Source organism: Caloenas nicobarica, chromosome Z, assembly GCF_036013445.1.
Source record: "Caloenas nicobarica isolate bCalNic1 chromosome Z, bCalNic1.hap1, whole genome shotgun sequence".
NCBI lineage: Eukaryota > Metazoa > Chordata > Aves > Columbiformes > Columbidae > Caloenas > Caloenas nicobarica.
Window position 1 is genome coordinate 77,591,798 of NC_088284.1, and position 19,352 is coordinate 77,611,149.

Genomic DNA, 19,352 nt, shown 5'->3' on the forward strand with positions numbered 1-19,352 from the left:
GAGAAATGTGCTGTAAAAAAAGAGACGTAGCAAAAAGAGGCCTAGGTCTGAAGAGGCAAATATTTCACAAGAACTTGCTTATCTGAATCCTAAATACCCACAGATCTGTTACTTTAATCTGCTGGTGTTTTGAGTCTGGAATCCTGCCCTTTGTGTGGACATTGCAGTGCAACATTCACAGATAATTGGAGCCTTGGCTTCCAGTTATGTGGCCATTATGGAAATATTTCTAATGTAACTCATTTAATCAAAATTTACCCATAAGAATGACTAAAACAGCTTAAGACAGACTGTTCAGGTACACCCACCCTGTTGCATTTCCTGCTGCGGCAGTCTGGAAATTTTGGCTAATGCAGCAATTTATGTCACCAAAGAGTGAAATCGTCTTTTAGGGTGTTTATATATCACCCTGTGCTGGGGAACTGCCAGCAACCATCACCATGTCTACTTGATAAAAGAAAATTATTACAATGTATTCAAAAACATATTTTAGAACAAAATAGGAAACCTAATAAACAAGGACTGCATACTGTAACACATACCTTCAAGAAACTCATGTGAGCTTTGTGCCTTTGTTTTGTGGACTTTAAAGAGATTGCCAAACTATTCAGTGAGACTTTGAACTATCGTGTTATAAACCAATGACAGCTTTTCTTGCTGACTTAAATCAGAAGTATGTTTACCACTCCACATTTTCAGTTCGTCATCTATTAGTTGAATTCCTGTATTCCGTCTTTAATATTTCTAGTCCAGCCTATTACTGAAATATTAATATTTTACATATGTGAAATCTGCTGAACATCTAGATTGTATCTTCCATGTTTTTATTTTTTGTATTCAATTTGCAGTTTAAGATTTTATGTTGAAAATGAACCTTTTTATGTCCAAGGTTGGTACGCGTAAGAGCAGTTTACTTAACTATATTATTGCAAGAGTGTACTGTATGTTCCTTGGAAAGCAGCTATGTTGTCTACTAACTGGAGGTATCTAGTGCAACTTAAAACATTGATTTACTTTTGAGTTCACTTGCTGTCTTGCTCTGTATCCTTTCACATATTAATATCTTCCGCAGAGTCCTGTGCTGGATCAAGTTACAAATAAGCAACTTTTTTGAAGTCCACAAAATCACTTTCACTTTGCATTGACACACTCAAACTCCACGTTCATTTTGATTATGTATGACAAAGCTTAGTCCAACTGTTAATTAACACCTGCTTCTTTTCCATCATTACTGCTGGAATATCAAGAAACTGCTTTGAAGACCCTAGTCTCAAAATCACTCATGAAATTCTATGCAAGTCAGTAAATGGTCACCACAGATTTCAGTGAACTTTGTTTTGAGTGTATCTAAAGTTGTGGTAATTTGCTTGACGAGTGAGCAGGCTTCATGAGAAAATGATTTCTGGATAAAGATAGATCAGAGCTCCTATTACTCTTGAGTACTTCGGTGATCTGTAGATGATCGCAGAGAGTAATGTTCAGTGTTACAAGCTTTATGAACCTGTCACAGACATGTATTTAGTAAATCTGTTTTGAAATTATTAATATCCTCTGCCTTTGGAATCAGACACTGCCGATGAATCAGCAACACATTTTGCATTATGAATTAATTCCAGTACGTTTACAAATTGTTCAAAAAATCAGTAAGAGTAAAAAAAATACTGTTTTCCCCACTAGGACAAACTCAGTTAAAAAATACTGCTTTTATATTGCTGAAAGCACAGCTTTTCAGTATTTTTAGCACTGAAGTATGAGAGAAAATAAAATCCACAAGTATGCAATCAATTGAAGGAATACCAAAGCATGAGGATGTTGAAAAAGCAAAAAAACAACATCCCTAATATTCTTAAGTACTTTTTTTGTGTTGCCATTTAAGCAAATTCTGCATAAAAAGTCATTCTCCTGGGTGATGTAGAAAAATAGTAAGAAGATTCTGCAGCAAATCTGACAAGAAAAGTGTGTGATGGGGAGGCTCAGGAGACTGAGCTGGAGCAAGGCTGTCCATCTGTAATCAATATGAAAATTCAAGGCTACGAACCACAGCTTAAACAGCTGAATCACCTGTTTTGTAACTTGATGCAATTAATCGTGATGGAGATGGTATTAAAGTTTCAGAGTCACGCAGTTCAAATTTTATTTCTTCCTCATGTATATGTTACCATAATTATGTAAGATCTGAGGCTTCAATAGATAGTTCCATTAAATGATCTTAGTGCCCAGCAGGAGCCCAAAAGATAAAGTAACATCAGGATTTATTAGGAAAGGAACAGACAACAAAGCAGAGAAGACCATTGTGCTTCCACAGTATAAATCCAGAATTTGCACGTGTATTGTAGATTGTGTACAGGGGATAAGAACTAGAGAAGGTTGAGAATTTGCAGTCAAAGGTAAGTGGAAATATGATGAAATGGCTTCTGTGCATTTGAAGTTTAGAGAAGAGATGACCTGGAGGGTTGATGAGAAAGTTCTGCAACATCATGGATGTCATAGGGAGAGGTAGTAAGCATTTGTTGCTTTTTCTGATGCAGGAGCTAGGAGGCATCAGATGAATTTCATGAGGCCAGGGTTCAAAACAAGTTTGTGGTTGTTTGTGGAACAAATAGAAGGCCTGTGAGATTCTGCTGAGGGACATTGTGAAGGGAAGAAACTTATGCAGCTTCAAAAAGCGGACAGATACCTGCAAGTGAGTAGTAGTTACCTAGCTACATGCAAGTCATTAGTAGTTACCACACCAGCAAACTAGAAATGGTTCAGGAGCTAAATTCAGTTGGAGGTTGTGGGAGAATATTAGGAGGTAAGAGTCATCTGTGTGTCTTCTGTTGTCACTGTTCCATGAAGCCTTATGGCCATTTTGTTTTGTTTTGTTTTGTTTCATTTTGTTTTCCTAGGGTATGATCTCTTAGCTCCTCTTTACTTTTTGTGTTCCCATTCTGAGTGTTCAGGGATGCATGGAGGCGGGCAGGTCAACCAACTCATTGTAAAGCTCTATATTCACACTACAGAACCAGAAACGAAGAATACTTAATCGTCTCCTCTGGAGAGTGTTGGCCATAACATTTTATAATGGCTGTCACCATGCAATGATAAGTGACTTACTGATAAGTAAGAAAATCTCTGACAAGCTCTCCCAGGGCATGTGATGGCTTTGCTTATGATAAGCAATGAGGGGGAACACTGCCTATGTTGGTCTTGTCTGCAGGCTTCATGACCACAGGTGACTTGATGGGAAGCCAAAGTTGAAAGACTTTTTGGTATTTTGGTCTGCTTTAGATGTTGATGCACTTTCCCCTTCAGATGCAGCCTCAAGGCAGAGCATGCTGGCAGTGTTTTCGGTCTCCTCCATCCCCGCTGTGTGGGGATCAGTGCTGTGCTTCAGGGACCTTGACAGTGTTTTCCTCATCTGTTGGGTTCATTTGTTATCTGGGTGCACATGAGGTGCATATGTAGGGCTAGCAGGGCCCTAAGAAGAGATCATGCTTGGGTAGCCCCATCACACCATCTCCTGCACTAGTTTATGAGCTGCCAAAAAGCAGGTGCTGGGCACCACGGCATTGCTCTGCGGCATGCAGAGCTCCTGCAGGATATATAGAACCTTTATTTGAACTAGGAGAGTTCAGGTCCTCATGCTCTTCGGCAGTTCTTTTTAACTTACTGATTTTGTTGCTATTAATTTCATTTATTTTACAGGTAGCTGCTTTTATGATGCCAAGCTGTACTACTTGTCCTATTGTTTAGTTATCTGTCTAGTTAAATATTAATCTCTAAATATGTTAAACTTGTTTTTGTCTATTCTCTTCTAAAAATTTGCATATAACTTGTTTATTTTAACAGCATGATAAAAGTAAATGGAAATATGAAGTGAAAGAAAAGAAAGTTAAATAAGGCACCCCAGGCACACAGCTTGGTGCCTGCATGAATGAGATGCACAATAGGGATTAATAGAGAATGTTGTGTCTTTTACACGTCTTTTGTCTTCTGAGGGATGTGAAGGATGGCTGGATGGTTCATGGGTTGCTGCGGTTGTTCTCTGTCACCATTGATAGGTTACTGCACACCTTCATTCTTTTCCCAACTTACTGAAATAGGGTAATAATATTAGCACATTCTGTCATAGAAATGTACAGGTCAAAACCATCTTTATTCTGCAGTCTTACAGCTTTCTTTCATTGCAATAAAGCTCGTTCTTCATCAAGGGAAGAGAACAAAGTTACGCAAGCATCCTTCTCCAGAAGGCATCCAGTTTTCATGACTGGATGTAAACTAGTGCAAACTCAAATTGTTGATTTAGGGACAAGTATTCTTTACTTATTCTGAACTACCATTTTCCTATTCTCGTGACTCCTTGTCATTTCTCCTAGCACTTCTATTCACCTACATGCTTCTCAGAGTGGTAGATAAGCCCTTAGCGATCACAAACATATGCCTTCTCAGAGGCATTAGTTACTTGAGCTGTTTCTTTCCCCCCATTCATATACCTCTAGAAAATTAACTCTTGATTTCTGCTTGAATCAGTGACAGCTTCCATAAGCAACATAGAGGTTATCTAGCAGTTCTGTTTCAATGTCTGCCTTACTCTTTTCCGCATGGAAAAGTTCCTACAAAATGTTAACGGTCCCATCCTAATGAATGTCCTGTAAGCTCTTCTTTTGGCTTTGCAATGAGAATTAGGTAGTCATTAGGTGGAACTGCAGGGAGCTGCAGTGAGCCCCATCTTTCAGGAGCAATTTCCTTCTCTTCTGTGAGATTCTTTGTCACATAGCCAGTGTCAAAGAAAGGAGTGATGTGGGAGAGGAACCTTCTGCCAAAATACTCAGCAATCATCTGTAGTTTTGCTGCAAAAATCCTACAGATGTTACAGAAATTAAGTAACAGCAGTATAATCTGTAGACCCACACAAACCCTAGAACTAGATAAAAACCATTTGTATACTTTATTTCATCTGTGGCTTGTAGAACTCGAAAATGTCCCTGGTTTATCTTTGTACAATTATTTCAGACATGTTATTACTTTTTTTTTCCTTTCCTTAAGTTCTTATTTAGGTCTGTTGTGCACAGAGTTGGAGCACTATCTCGGGATCATTAACATATCATGCACTGATTTTTAAAGAAAAAATATCTCTTAGTGTTCATTTAATGAATCTACTTGCTCTGCATGCAGGTCCTCATACTTGTTAGTACTCATAAACTATGAAGGTCCTTTCTGTGACTAGAAGAGATTCAAACTTTACTTAAATTCTCTGGATAGTTGTACGGATGAAGCTAAATTAGCAAAATAATGCTGTTGTTTTTGTAAGTAATGAATAAAGCTAGAAGTACTTACATAAGCTTAGCAAACATATAAATTTCTTCTCTGCCTGGCATGTCTTAACATAACGAAGAAAAATAGTTAATGTTAAATTGATAATTTTGTTTTGAAACAATTCTGCTGCACATAGGCTTCAAGTAGGCAGTTTTGGCAAAAACTTAAATTCACAATCTAAACTCGTGTACTCTTTATATTTTTGTATTCTTAGCAGATATTCTGAAAGAGCTTCAAGAAGCTTATTTCTTCCCCAACTCAAACTAGAGACCAAAAACCTCCCAACATGGAATAGAAGCGTTAGACAAGAAGCAAATACTTAAACCCAAACAAACGGGTTGTTCCCGCACGAACATAGCAGCTTTATTTCAGCAGCCCCGTCATCCAGTTTTGAACGGGGTACGTCAGTATTTCCAGCGTGCGGCATGCTTCAGAGCTGCCTTCCTCCTCCTACAGCGTGCCGATCCACGCTGCAGAGAATGTACCACTTTTCGCAAGAACAAGGGAGAGGATGGGAGTGGGATGGAGGCTTGTGGTTGGCAGGAGAGCCTGGCTTCTTTAGCATGAGCGTTTGTTTTTTAAAACACACATGAAAGGGAGAGGAGAGAGTGAGAAAGACGTAGGGGGAAAAAAGGTCTTTGGGGGAGTATTTCTGACAAACATGATTTGCACCTAGGAAACTCTGCCCCATGCTAGCAAGGAGGAAAGATGGTTTTAGTCTCTCTGATTTTAGTGATTTAAAGAAGCAATTAAAAAAACTACCTGAAGCTTTGAAGCATCTACACAAAAATGAATCACTTATATACTACCCCATTCAGTTAATTTTCTTCACATATCTCTGGTGCTAAATTACCTTTGGCTTATTTACCTGAGTATTGTTCAGGAAAGACAATTTTTCCTGAAGCTGCTGCATTTTGCAGCTTGTACCCTATCAAAGAACTTTTCAAAAGCTCTCCCAAACAACCAGCCTGCAAATCCATTCTTATACACAGAAAATAAAACCAGTTCCTCTTTTCACAAATCCACACCAGCCGTTCAGAGAAGCAATCTTATTTTAAATTGCCTTTGGTTTTAGTCTAGCAAAACTGATCAGCCTGTTTACCAGACCATTTTCTGGTATCATCTGCTTTTCCACAGTTCTTGCAATCTGTCTGCAGAAGTGAACAGTCTTTTGCAGCTGCAGCCGATTCTCAACAAAGCAAGCGCAAAACCTGCTCCATTAATCTGCTAGCTGCAGCTGCTAAATGCAAGTGCTGTCTTCCTTCAAAGCACTTAAATATTCCTGTGCATTCAAAACTGTCTCCTGGTGACCCTTCTGTGCACTAACTCTGAGTAGTTTCCACTGTTGGCAGCTCATCTAATATAGTCTGTGAGTTCTGGATTGGTGCTCCTGCGGTCACATCACTGTCTATGGAGGGATCAAGTTCCTTTCTTAAACTTTGTATAAAAAGTTAGTTCTGTGCTACTTTCCAGTGATAATCAGTTATGTGTTAGTGCATTAATTATATGCAGAAGTTATGCATTAGTGATGGAAAATATGTACAGAGGAAAGTGTGTAATTATTTTATAGTATAAATGTCTATTTATTTTGACCTCCCTATTTTTATACTCTTGCTCACTGCCTGGGACAAAACACTGTAGGCCCTTGCTGTACTTTCTTTGACCACCTCTGGTGTAAAGCTGCCAAACCTCCATTTCAGAGCAACTGAATGTAGTTGAGGATAAACAGTGTGGAAATACTTACGTGAAAGTGTCAGATTTAAGAGCCAGTGATTTATGTGAAAGTGTCAGCTTCAGGAGCCACTTGAAACGAATGCCGCTCAGAGGTCCTGTAGGAGTTTGTCTGCCATAACATACCATAACTGTAACAGCAATAACAAATATAAATGGACTTCTGTAAATTACAGCTGTGTTTTCCAGAATGCCATCTCTCTTGACAGCTGCATAAGCACTGAAGTTGATCCAGATACGTCTTGTGAGCTCTCGGTCTGACAAACTTTATCCCTGCTTGATTACTACCACAATATTAGATGGATAAAAATTAGCTAAAAATAATAATTCATGTTTCACAGAGATCCAGATTTCACAGTGGGTCATATGTAGGCCTTTCCATTCTGATAAATAGGGCACAGATTGATTAAGGATGACTGCTTATTTTAAAATGCAAAATTAGCATAAGAAAGTTTAAGAAAAGTCTTTAGTGACAGCTGTGTAACTTATTTCGTGTTGCAACCAGTGGTGCTATTCTGCAGTCACTCCAGCTACTTGCCAGCTCCTGTTGTCACAATATTTTTGTTTTGTTTGTTCTGGCATGAGCATTAATTGGAGTAATGGAATGACATAGCTTGTGCCAAATAGTACCAGGGAGATCGGATCCCATGTTGACTTTCATGTGTCCATGTGTCTGTGGTTATTTGTCTGACTGTGGCAGGAGGAGGCACTGTCGCCGTACATACTGCTGCCAGGTGCATTCAGCACTTAAGCTGAATAATGTGACTTGGAGAGGTACTATGCAAAATAATGAAGGCATACACTCCCAGTAAGATCCCGTTGATCCCTGAAGTGGAAAATTGTATAGAAACATACATTATGCTTTAATCAGATACAGTACTTTCTCACTGTCTTGCACATAGATTGATGCAAATATGTAGGATTCATCCATTCAAGGATAACAGTTGTACTGTTCAGGGAGTATTTCCCTGCTTCTGAACAGAGGAATAATAATGTAGCAGCTGATTTGGTATGGAATTTGCTGAAGATTAGAATTAGGTGAGGTTAGTAAGGGAAATTATTACTCCCTCTTTTTTTCCATTGTGAGAGGGCAGGCAGAGAGTGATTTCCTTGCTCTGGTGAATGTTATGTTAAAGGTGAGCGATATCTGACATGGATTATACATTATGTGCACAGCCAGGTAATGCACTTCTGTGTTGTGCTGTACTAAATGCTTCAAAGCGCATAGCTGATTACAAGCTAACCTTTGAAAAAGTATGTCTTTCTTTCTGGCTTTGTACATAAGTATCCATATCTAAATCAAAACGAAAATATGGGTCTTTTTCTAGTTGATATTCAGTATGATGCCATAAACATTGCTATTAATAATAATTACAGTAATTTTACCCTCCAGTAATTTTCTGGGTTATAACATCTCATTCTCTGTACTGGAAAAGCTTTGTAGAACTTTTCCCTTATCAATCCGGGCCTGAAAGAAAAAAATATCCCAATCAAACTCAAGAAATTAATCCTTTTGAATCTGCAGCTTATCCCAGCAGGACTACTCTTCACAGGAGTAAACTGACACAACTAGATTGCAAGTATCATGAAGGCTGTTTTTAAGCATTTGGAAGCAGACTTTAATTTTAACTGTACTTCTTCAGGTCCTGGGTTCTCAAATTCAGGATTGAATTTGAGGGTATCTAGCCTCCTGTCAGAGATACAGGACATCATCAAATCAGTGAAATCATTGTTTCAGGCATGCTTATCAACCCTGCATGCGTTGTGACCCTCCTGAGTCCCCCCTTTCTATCAGGGATCTAAGATGCTTAGTTCCAAGAAAGAAAAGAGTTGGTGTAGGATTTGTTATCCGCCCCTGATCCTTTACGCAAGACAAGCAAGTTTTTTTACGTGTCGTTTTTGTTTGACTAATGGCTTTAGCCAGGAACTGGGAAAGTGAGCACTAGTTTCCTCTTGGGAACACCTTTTAATGAGATTCCCAGACCAATTTATGCAAATTCAGGGAGGTTCGAGAAGCATTGAGACATGAACACTGAGGTTCCTTGAAGTTCCCCATTTCAATTAAAAAAGCTCCAGATGGGCAGTACTCATTGAAGTCAATGACTCTACAGCTGACACTCCTCTCCATCAACAAAGGTTGTGTTACGAATAACCGCTGGTGTAGACCAACCCACTTTCCTTCCTGGTGGCTGGAGGGTTGTCAGGAGTTGCCCAAAGTTGTCCCCAAACCTAGAGGTGACCCAGCACTAACGTTGCGACCAACCCACTGGCCTGACTGAGGGGCTCAGTGGCTGTGATTTGAGGGGTCAATGGGGGCTGATGGTGATGTCCCAAGAGAGGCAAACGTGCTTTCTGTCCAGGCTGCATTTTTGACGCTAGTTCAGCAGGCTGCTTTTATGAGACATTTGTGTGTGTTTTCTTCTGCCAGAGGATATTTTACTAGGAAATCAGTAGCGAAATGAAAATAGAGATTAAAGCTAATTTGTTTGGAATCTGCATTCTAATTCAATAACCCTGAATGTTACTCCTTTCCTCTGAATATTCACCTACTCTCTAGTGCATTTGAATAGACTTCTATTTTTGTTCCTGAATTAGGAGCCCTTTGAATTTAACAAAATTTTTGCTTAGCAATTTTAGATGACTGGCTAAACATTCATGTTCAAACTGAGTTGAATCTCCCCTTGCAGTTTTTTTAGGGCAATAACTTTGAATTAAAACAGTGACTTAAAAATGACGGCTAGTTTTGTCTTAGTGATCCCTGCTCTTGGGAGTTGGGGAGGAGCCAGGGGAAAATAATGATTGTTTTTTTCACTTGAGGAGAGATTTAGGATCCCCTATTTTTCATGTGTTCCTCTCTCTTGAATTAATCTCGTATTCTAGTTTGTTAGAGGAGTGGACTACTTGGGAAAAAAGTATTTGCACTGGACATTTCCTGAGTTATCACACGGTGAACCATGTGTTTTCTGACCCATTGCACTAAGTCCTGAGCAGCTGCAGGGAAAACTCTCTATTTCATAGATTCGTGCAACCAGCCAGTACTGAGGGAAAAATTCCTTCTTCATCTAAGAAAGGAGACTAATACAGTCCGTATTCCTGCCTCCCAAAAACTCATCACCACAATCCTACTGCGATTGACTTTGTGGAATGTGTTGAATTTGTATTTTCCAGTGGTTTTGCTGAGCTTCTTTGGCAAACTCTTAGGTGGTGTCTCCCCTTGCTCTCCTAAGCTGAGGAGGAGAGAAGCTGGCATGAAGCCGTGACCACTGTGTGCAGGCAACAAGCCTTAGTATGTCAACACTGCAAGTGGGGAGTTTGACCAAAAGGTCTGGGTTCATAAAAAGGGCAGGTTTGTTTAGATCCTTCCTCACATTTGGGGCACCCAGTGGTGTGTGTGGGGTGAGAAGAGTTTTGGAGAGAATTTTTTTTTTTTTTATTGTTTTGTTTTATCCTTTTTATTTTTTTTTCTTTCTAAGCCTAAGTGTTGCTTGCACAATTAGTATTTGTTTATGCCACTATTAAGTTGCTTGATTTGTGGCCCAATCATAAATGGTCTGGAATCTACTTATGAGATGGACATTTTGTTCAGAGATTTTTTGTTGACTGGTATGCATCCTGCCAATTTTTGTTTTGTATGACAGTCAAGTATTTGTTCACAGATGGTCTGAAAAATTATACATTTGGCTCTTTGCAATTATTGCCTCCTTTCCATTTAACCTTTACTCCTATTGTCATTAAAAAATCTGAATGATTTTGCAAACTACTTCGTTTAGCTTATGTAAAAATCCCAGCCCATCTAAACAAAAAAATTCCAAAAGCATCTTCTGTGTTTTCTGTTTCTAGGTGTACATTGTCACAGACTTAATTTTAACCTTTCTTTTGTGGCAGGGCACATAGAGCATGTTAAAGGTCTGAAAGCCTACTTCAAGTAGTTTTTGAAAAGACTGTGAGCATTATGCAAAAATGTGCTATACTCTTCGTATTGCTAATGGAGCAGTTTGAGAGTATAGGCAATGTGTAATTAAAGAAATCAAGAGCTGGAGATCACTCAAAATGCAGAAATACATCAGCAGGTAAAAATTGCTTATATCTTCCCTGGAGACTAAGAGACATAGCAGGAACACAGGCAAACGCACTTGGCTGACATACAAAATCAAAGAAATACCAACTGCAGTGTTGCCGTTCTTGTCATTATTCATGGAAGATAATTCAAACATTACTGCAGTAAAAAAAAAAAGTGTCTAAGATGTACTAAAACAGTCATAAAAATAATTGTTATGGTAGGCTGTTCAAAAAGGCTTTTCTTCTTTGTCAATTGTTCCCTATAGTTCTTTTATATAAATAAGTCAGGAAAATATTCTGCTGTCACATTGCGCTTTTGTCATGATATTCTGCAATGTGTAAACACAATCGGCAACAACAGCCTTTGAAATTCAAGATCTGTTCTTTTCTAGAGATATATCTATAAATAAAGGCACAAGGTTTGGACGGTTTCTCCTAAGACTTCACTAGAAAGCTTGGACTAGGATTTTGCACAGGCACGCACACATAAACACTTCTTGTATGCAAACAAACATGATTTTGAAGATGTATACAGGTACACAAAAATATAGCATTAGGTTTTAGTGATGACATTAACTCCTTGTTGGCCTTCTTTGCTGTTGCTGAGAGAAGAAAAGAATAGGATGTTGTCCAGTGGTAATGAGTTACTGCTACTTATGGTTGTGGAAAATGCATCCTACAAAGGGCAATAGTACAAAGCTACAGATACTCATTCTCTGCGTGGTTACAACAGATATAAATGCTAATGCACACACATGTTGTTTTTTTCTCTCTATAGTAAAGGAGTGAACAATGCTGTTTTCTCTGAATCCATGTATTTATCATGATAAGTCAAAAATAAAAAGCAATGTTGTATTGCTGCTGAAAAAAAAATGCAGACTTTGGTATTTTTTACTTCTAAGATGAGTTATGGATTTTTATTAACAAGTTATGTAACTCATAACTGCAAATATGTTTTCGATGTTTAGCGATTTTAAAAATTTTTCTTCCAAGTGTGAGACTCTAATATGGTCTCCCAAGATAGTATCTCTATTGAAAAAAAACCAACCAACCAAACGAAAAACAAACAGAAAACCCAAGAGTGTGTGCCAGGTATATCTATAGCAGTAACCGTGTTTTTAAGGATTTTTAAAGGACAAATTTTCAAATTTGAACAGTTCTTTGAGTTTAAAGGAATATTTTCATTCTTTGTGGCACTCATGTTTTAACTATATAATCTCATATGTTATTATAATTCTCAGAGCAACCTTAATGTTGTTAATATTAGGAGTTAGAACAGCATCTTGATCTTAAGCATATTCTTTAGACACTTTTTTTCCCCCATCCATTAAACTAAAATTATTTTGCTGGACTGATAAATTTTTATACTTTTGGATTTAGTTCAAGTTTACAGCAGAATCATGACATAACTGCTTTATCTCAATGTTATGTTCCTTAAATTACTTTGATTAGAAAAAGCCTTTCTAAAGTGAGAGTCATTTAAAAATAGTTCACCAACCTTTCCCTTAAATATCTTGCAGAAATTAAACACAGTCACCATAGCTCTGTCTATGTTACACTATTGTACATCAGCTGGTGCATGTGAATCCATGGGATTTATTTCACTAATACTATAATCCCTTGACTTGATTTGATAGTTAGATTATATTTCTGGTGGAGGCTTTAGGAAGAAGAATCAAATGCATACTTGGATTTATTTCTGACGTGAGTGGTTACAACAGGGATTTTCAGTGGCATATTTCTTAGAACAAAATGATTCTGTATGTCCCAAGGACCAGTGGAAGTGAAATTAAAAGCCTGAAATGCATTGGACACTTGATTTCTCCTGCTTTTTAATAGACAATTCTTCTGATACTGTATAAGTTTATAACCCTTTGTGAAACAAACTCAAACCCTGGCATAGTGAATCATTAAATATACCTCCTTCTTAAACTGAAATAACCCAAAGATCATGGCTAAACTCAATAGCTCCTACTTCCAAGCCTCAGGCTGCTCATATGACCTGCTCCATTATAAATCTGAATGTGCACATTTGATAATTACAATAAAGGAAAAAAAGGAAGAACTGTATTGCTGATCAAATACGATATTCTGTATGCAGTGAATGGGAGATTGTCATTTTTATGCTTTTTTTCCTGTCAGTTAATATGGTCTTCTTTTCCAGCTCTGTCATTCTTCAGCTGGCTAGTGTATGGCAACCTGATATCATAACTAGAGAAATGAAAAGGAGAGGAGAGTCATTGCCAGTGTAGTTTTCTTATATTAGGCTACTTACTATCTGACACATTTCTGTGAAAATGTGTGAAACTCAATTACTTGCTTGAGCACCAATAAAGATGGTTATCTTTAAACAGTCATCCAAACTTTCTTAGGTATGTCAAGGAAAACCTTTCCCAGTTAAGTTTTTTTGTACCACATATATGTTGGGAAGGCTTTTCTTTTGTGCTGCATATATTTGAGAGGATTTTTCAGTTTTAATCTGTGGATGAAAAGTGCTCCGCTCCAAGCCTGGGGTTTTTATTTATTCTTTATCCAGGTCAGAAAGTAACACTGATGTTTGCCAAGCCTAAGCTTTCAGGATTTGAGCCAGGCCGCATCATGAAACTGGCCTACAACTCTTCAGTGTATTTATCAGAAGAAAATAAATATATGACAGAGAAATACATTTGACTTTTTTTGCTTGTTTGTCATCTGTTTTGTGAACTATGAATGTTCCCTTTACACTTCTCTAGGACTCTGTGGGTTTTTCTTGACCTCCTCAAGTAGTGGAGTCCAATTTTCTCCTGTGTTAGGTGCTAACTCAGCTTCAGTGCATGATTCCAGAGTATTTTGGTGAAACTGACACAAAGTCTTTTTCTTAAATGAAGTTTTTTGTTGAGAAAGACACCAGAAACTTGTTGAAATCACCCTTCAAAACTTCAAACAAGTTACCTCTAAATCTTGTGAATGGAAATGTATAGATAAACTCTTAAAAATATATGAATCATCAAAACTTTTTACATAATTACTGTGGTCAAGAACTGTGTGCTGCTGTATTAATGCAGAAAAACAAAATGCAGAGATTATGGTTACTGTAACTAGACTGAGAGTTTTTGACATCTTAAATAGAAAAGCAAGCGTACTTAACTTAACATATACAGTGCAGAATTTAACATAATACAAATGTTCCTCTTGGCTGATGTAGATTTTAAAGAGGAAATAATGTAAATCACTGATGGAGTCAGTTTTGTTCAGTAGAACAAGAAAAAGCAGGACAGGATTTTGCTAAAGGGACTTCTTAGTAGCTTTTGAGGAGAGGGTCTTTTCTCTGTCTCACACTCACACGTGCTTTTTGGATGTGGTCCCGAGTGCAGCAATTCCAAAGGTGGAAACACTGACACATCCTACCTGTAGGCATTGATTGCCTGCGTTTTTTTGTGTTCTGAATGGGATAGATAGTGATACCAACCACTGAAAAGTGCTTTAGACTTTCACATAAGAAGAGCTATCTATGTACAAGGTATCACCATAATTTAATCCGTTTTTGTCAGCAGGTGTTGAGATGTATGTCTATTCAGCACCTTTTTTTTTTATTTAAAAATCTGTGGTGATAGTGTAAACTATAAAAATATTAGTTTTGATTATAGTGCACATAACAAAAACATCCGAAGGTGGAACCGGATTTTGCACAACATAATCTGAAGAGAAGTACGTGAACAGAGTGATTCAACTACGTTGAAAGAAGTAATTCACTGAAACTAGCAATGCTGCAGGTTAACATTGTGTTTTGACAGTGTGTGGTATAAATTCCGCATCACTGTTATGTGAAGAAACTATTTGTGGAAGCAGTATATATTAATCTCAACAGATACTGGGGAAAAAACATTATTTGAAAGTAGCACTCACTGAAGCCACAGCCCACTTAGATGTTTAATGATTAGAAATATTGCCGATATTTCTCATGAAGAAGGGTTGCTTCCTTCAGGAGAGAAACAGATATTCACCATGGATTGTTTCAGATTATTTCACCATGGGGTCTGGATGTGAGCAGTTCCACCCAGAATCCTAATTAAAACATTGCAAAGGTTGGCAATCCCTCTAGACAGGACCCTTCACCTCTCTCCTCTCCTGGAACCACAGTGAAGATGATCTCATAAGAAATCATGCCTGCTTTCCCGCTGATTTAAGTATAATGTGTGGAGTTGGCCCCCAGACTGCTCAGTACCCAGAATAACACAGTATGGGAAAGACCACTTCAAAATTGCCTCTTTTAAAGATTATTTCCACAAGCATTTGTTTCTGGATACCAAGATAGATGAAATTTTATCTGATCAGATACAGCTATTCCGTTGATCATTCAATCCACTTAGATTTATAGCCTACATGGCTAAGGGTGCCTCCAAGTCCAAGTCATGGACAGCAGTGATCTTATGCCAGAGACTGTATAATCAGAGTTAAAAACTATTCCTAGCTCAAAAATAGGTAGAAAAAGTATATGTGGAATAATAGAGCAGATGTACCAATGCTAAAAGGTTAACTGGAAACTGGTAGGATGCTCTCTGAGATATGCCTCAGGGTGCAATGAAACCTATGGCGAAACGTGTGTTCTTTGCAGATCAACATCAGGAGGTCCTGCTAGACTAGCACCACTGCTACCTGTTGCAAAACTGGACAGGATTGGAAGATTTAGATTCCTTTTTGCAGCGTAGACAGCAGCAGACACATGAGCTGTCTGTAAGTCGCAACGTGAATGTGCCACTTACAGATAAATTTGTATACAGGGCTCTTCGAAATATGCATATAGAATAGTTGCAGTTGTCATGGTGGCTCAGGGTTTTCTTTGGAGTTACATTAAGAGAGGACTAGGTGGGCAGAAGGAGAGAGCGGGGAGTAAGGAGCAGCAGTAAAACTCACATTTTAGAAGGAATTTGCACTGTGAAAAGTGCAGGAAACACAGATGGCATCATCAAAGTTCACGGATGCCTGCTGAGATAGCTCCTGTAGTGGCTTCATCAGATCTTAGTCTGGTCATGTCCCCTTTGCAGGCTCTGTCCCAAAGTCCATGTCACATTGAAAGTTAGGAGGAGCAAAACAAATGCTAGGCAAGGGCTTGCTTTTGCATGTTTCTGCTCCTATATTAATGCAGCTACAGCAATTAAGTATTTGTTGGGGGGTTTTTTTAGTGTTTTGATTAGGCCTTTTCTGTAGAAGTTAAAGGCCAAAAAGTAGCAGTACCTACTGGTCATACTTGTTTGCCACTGACATTTTTTCTATTTTTTCAGAGTTTTGTAAGATCCTGAAATTAATACCACTCTTCTGTCCATTTTAAATGTTCTTGAGTACCTTTTCTCTTGCGTACTTTTTTGTTACTGAAAAGATCTAAGCGATGACTGTAAAAAATACTGAGATTTCTTTTGCTTTCATGTTCAATATTCACTAACTTTAGGTTAATAATACAACATAATTTCCTTAGTATCAGGAATTATACAGTCCAGTGCTTTAAATGGTGGGGTTTTTAGCTGTTGCTAACCTGATGGGAAGGGAGCTGACACATTAGTTTTGAATAAATTTGCTGTTAGCCATCTGTGTATTACTTTACACTTATATAGTCTTCTGATATATAGGTGATAGATTAAAAATCGGTGACTGTTGTCTACAATTTTAATTTAAAAAATGTATATAAATCCACTTAAGCTTATCTAGTGAATAGTAGCAGTTACTAAAGAACTTCTGATTTCGAGACTAACCTAATTAATGTCCATGGTGGGCATTTTAATGATGTGGATGGTAACCATCTCTACTGCATGCTAGCAGACTTGGCTTCCACTTCAGGTCCAAGTCAGTTCAGGATGAAAAAGTGAAGAGCCAGCAGTGTGCTACGCATGATTCCACAGGTTCACACTTTGCAATGTCTTCTGGTGATAGACCTAGAGAACATCATATTATTCGTTTCTGCAGATCTCTCCACACTGCTCAACGATGACTTGCACACCTCTGCCTTCATGAGGGGCAGTTCTTCATTTTTGTTGTAGTGCAAGTCTCCAGCATTGCCCAGATCATTGTTATGACTTGAAGTGGGAGTATAATCAATCCCTTTGTTCTGAACTGCCCCATGTTCCTTCCATGTAGAAGGAATAGAATGCAGAAGCATTTACTTGGAAAAAGCATGGTAGATCGTAGAAGAGGAACAGAGGCAGAGGCTTTTTCTGAACACTACATGTCCCAGTAGCTTTGTCATGCTCCAGCCTCAGTTGCCTCAGCAAGGTCTAAGGACTTCTTGTAGTATTCTACAGCACAACTGGCTCTGGCTTAAGGCCTACGTCTGCTGAGCTGTTGTCAAAGATACTGAATCTGGAGCCCACCTGAGGTCTGCTGTTACTCAAAACAAGTCCTAAGGGAAAACCTTGAGACAAAGCCAGGCATCCAAATGGAAGGGTGCTAAGCTGGTGTACAGAGAACAGTGGGTATTCCACTGCTTTCCATTTCCACAAGAAAATGTCATGAACATGATCTTCTTCAAATTTAATCTGCAGATTTAGGTCTTGGACAGCAAGTGTTGCTTGAGGATTTGTGGATTATTTTTTGTTTCTGTAAAGGGCACTAAGTTATAAATGTTGTGTGAAGAAAGAAAGAAACATATCCTGGCTTTTTGGGTTGTCTGGTATTTAAAATAAGGTCAGAATGGAGTTAATAGATTTCCAGTTTTATTTTGAGAAACATATATTTCGTAGAATCATAGAATAGTTTGGGTTGGAAGGGACCTTCAAAGCTCACCCAGTGCTACCCCTGCCATGAGCAGGGACATCTTCACCCAGCTCAGGTTGCTCAGAGCCCCGTCCAGCCTGGCCTGGGATGTCTCCAGGGATAGGGCATCCACCACCTCTCTGGCCAACCTGGACAAGGGTTTCACCACCCTCATTGTAAAACATGTCCTCCTCATGTCCAGCCTGAATCTCTCCTCTTTTAGTTTAAACCCATCACCCCTTGTCCTGTCGCAACAGGCCCTGCTAAAAAGTCTGTCCCCATCTTTCTTATTGGCCCCTTTTAAGTACTGAAAGGCTGCAATAAGCTCTCCCTACAGAGATTTCACTGATATAGTTATTTATTTGAAGTCTTGTACCTGAAGATTTGCAATGAACCACCCACTTGGACTTAAGTTCACATGTGCATCTATGTTCAGCTAAATTCCTTTCTTAAAAAACTGGAGATGTCCATTTATAGGTTCAAGATTTCAACGTTAAGTACTGACAATGTGGATCTGGGTGAACATGTTGCCTTTTCTCCACAACAAACTAATTACTGGTTAAAAATTGATGAAATTCTGAGGACCACAGAAGTTTGCTGAAGTGATCTCTGGAGGTTTTCCTTTTCCCTTTCTTGCTCTTTTTATTCTTTTTGCAGCTGACTGGAAACTGTCCCTGTAGGCTTGTTTCTGTTTTCCTTCCGGCTTACTGAAAGTCCTTTTCCTTAATGTTACTTTGATAAACACTCCACTGCTTTAATATATAAATGTCATTGTGACTTTCATTGCTGCAATGAAGTGGCTAATTGAACAGTTTATAATGTGTATGCCTAATTGCTTCTGCAAAAGGTTAACTGTGAAAGGCATAGAAAATTAACAAGCAAAATTTTGCCTGGGTTACATTTTACTGGGTAAAGCCTCAGAGATTTTGTTTACTTTGCTGTTTATGGGCAGTGAAACTCCTGAAGATGTTTTAATACGAAACTTCCTTTGATACTGAATCATAGATGTCAACTACAGTGTGATATGCCATAGGTTAAAAGCTTCAATGAAATGTGAGTGTAGAAAATACATTTGTGGTTTGGTGTCCAACCTGCAGTGAAAGATCTAAGAGTGCAGTTAAACGTTTATTTTCCTGCTTATCTTTCAAAAATTACAGATCAGAAATTTGGATTTTGGGGATTGTCTTTAATAAAAATAAAGCAAAGCTAATACTAGCCTCTAAGAATACCTCCAATGGGTTTCTCACAGAATAAAGAGAAGTTTAATCAGCCTTTGCTATTTATAGTAATACACTGGATTTAGAGCAGGTTTTATGCCAAAAAAATAGTAAAGTACTGGTCATATGGGACAGTGTTTCCAGTTGTTACTTGCACTCTGTGCTGAGTGAAATGAGAAGCAGGACAGTGTAAGATCAAATCTAACAACAAACTCTCAAGTGTGTCTTCAGAGTTTTTTGTTTGGTTTTTAATTTGGAATTTTAATGTAATAATTTCATTATTATTAAAGTAATGTAATCATTATGTTATCATATAGATTGTAT

At 38.2% G+C, this 19,352-nt stretch overlaps 1 protein-coding gene across 2 annotated transcripts in view; it reads left to right on the top strand.

Moving 5' to 3' along the window:
- Positions 1–19,352, top strand: part of RASGRF2 (Ras protein specific guanine nucleotide releasing factor 2) — a 127,264-nt gene that overhangs the window by 78,446 nt on the left and 29,466 nt on the right. The window lies entirely within an intron of this gene.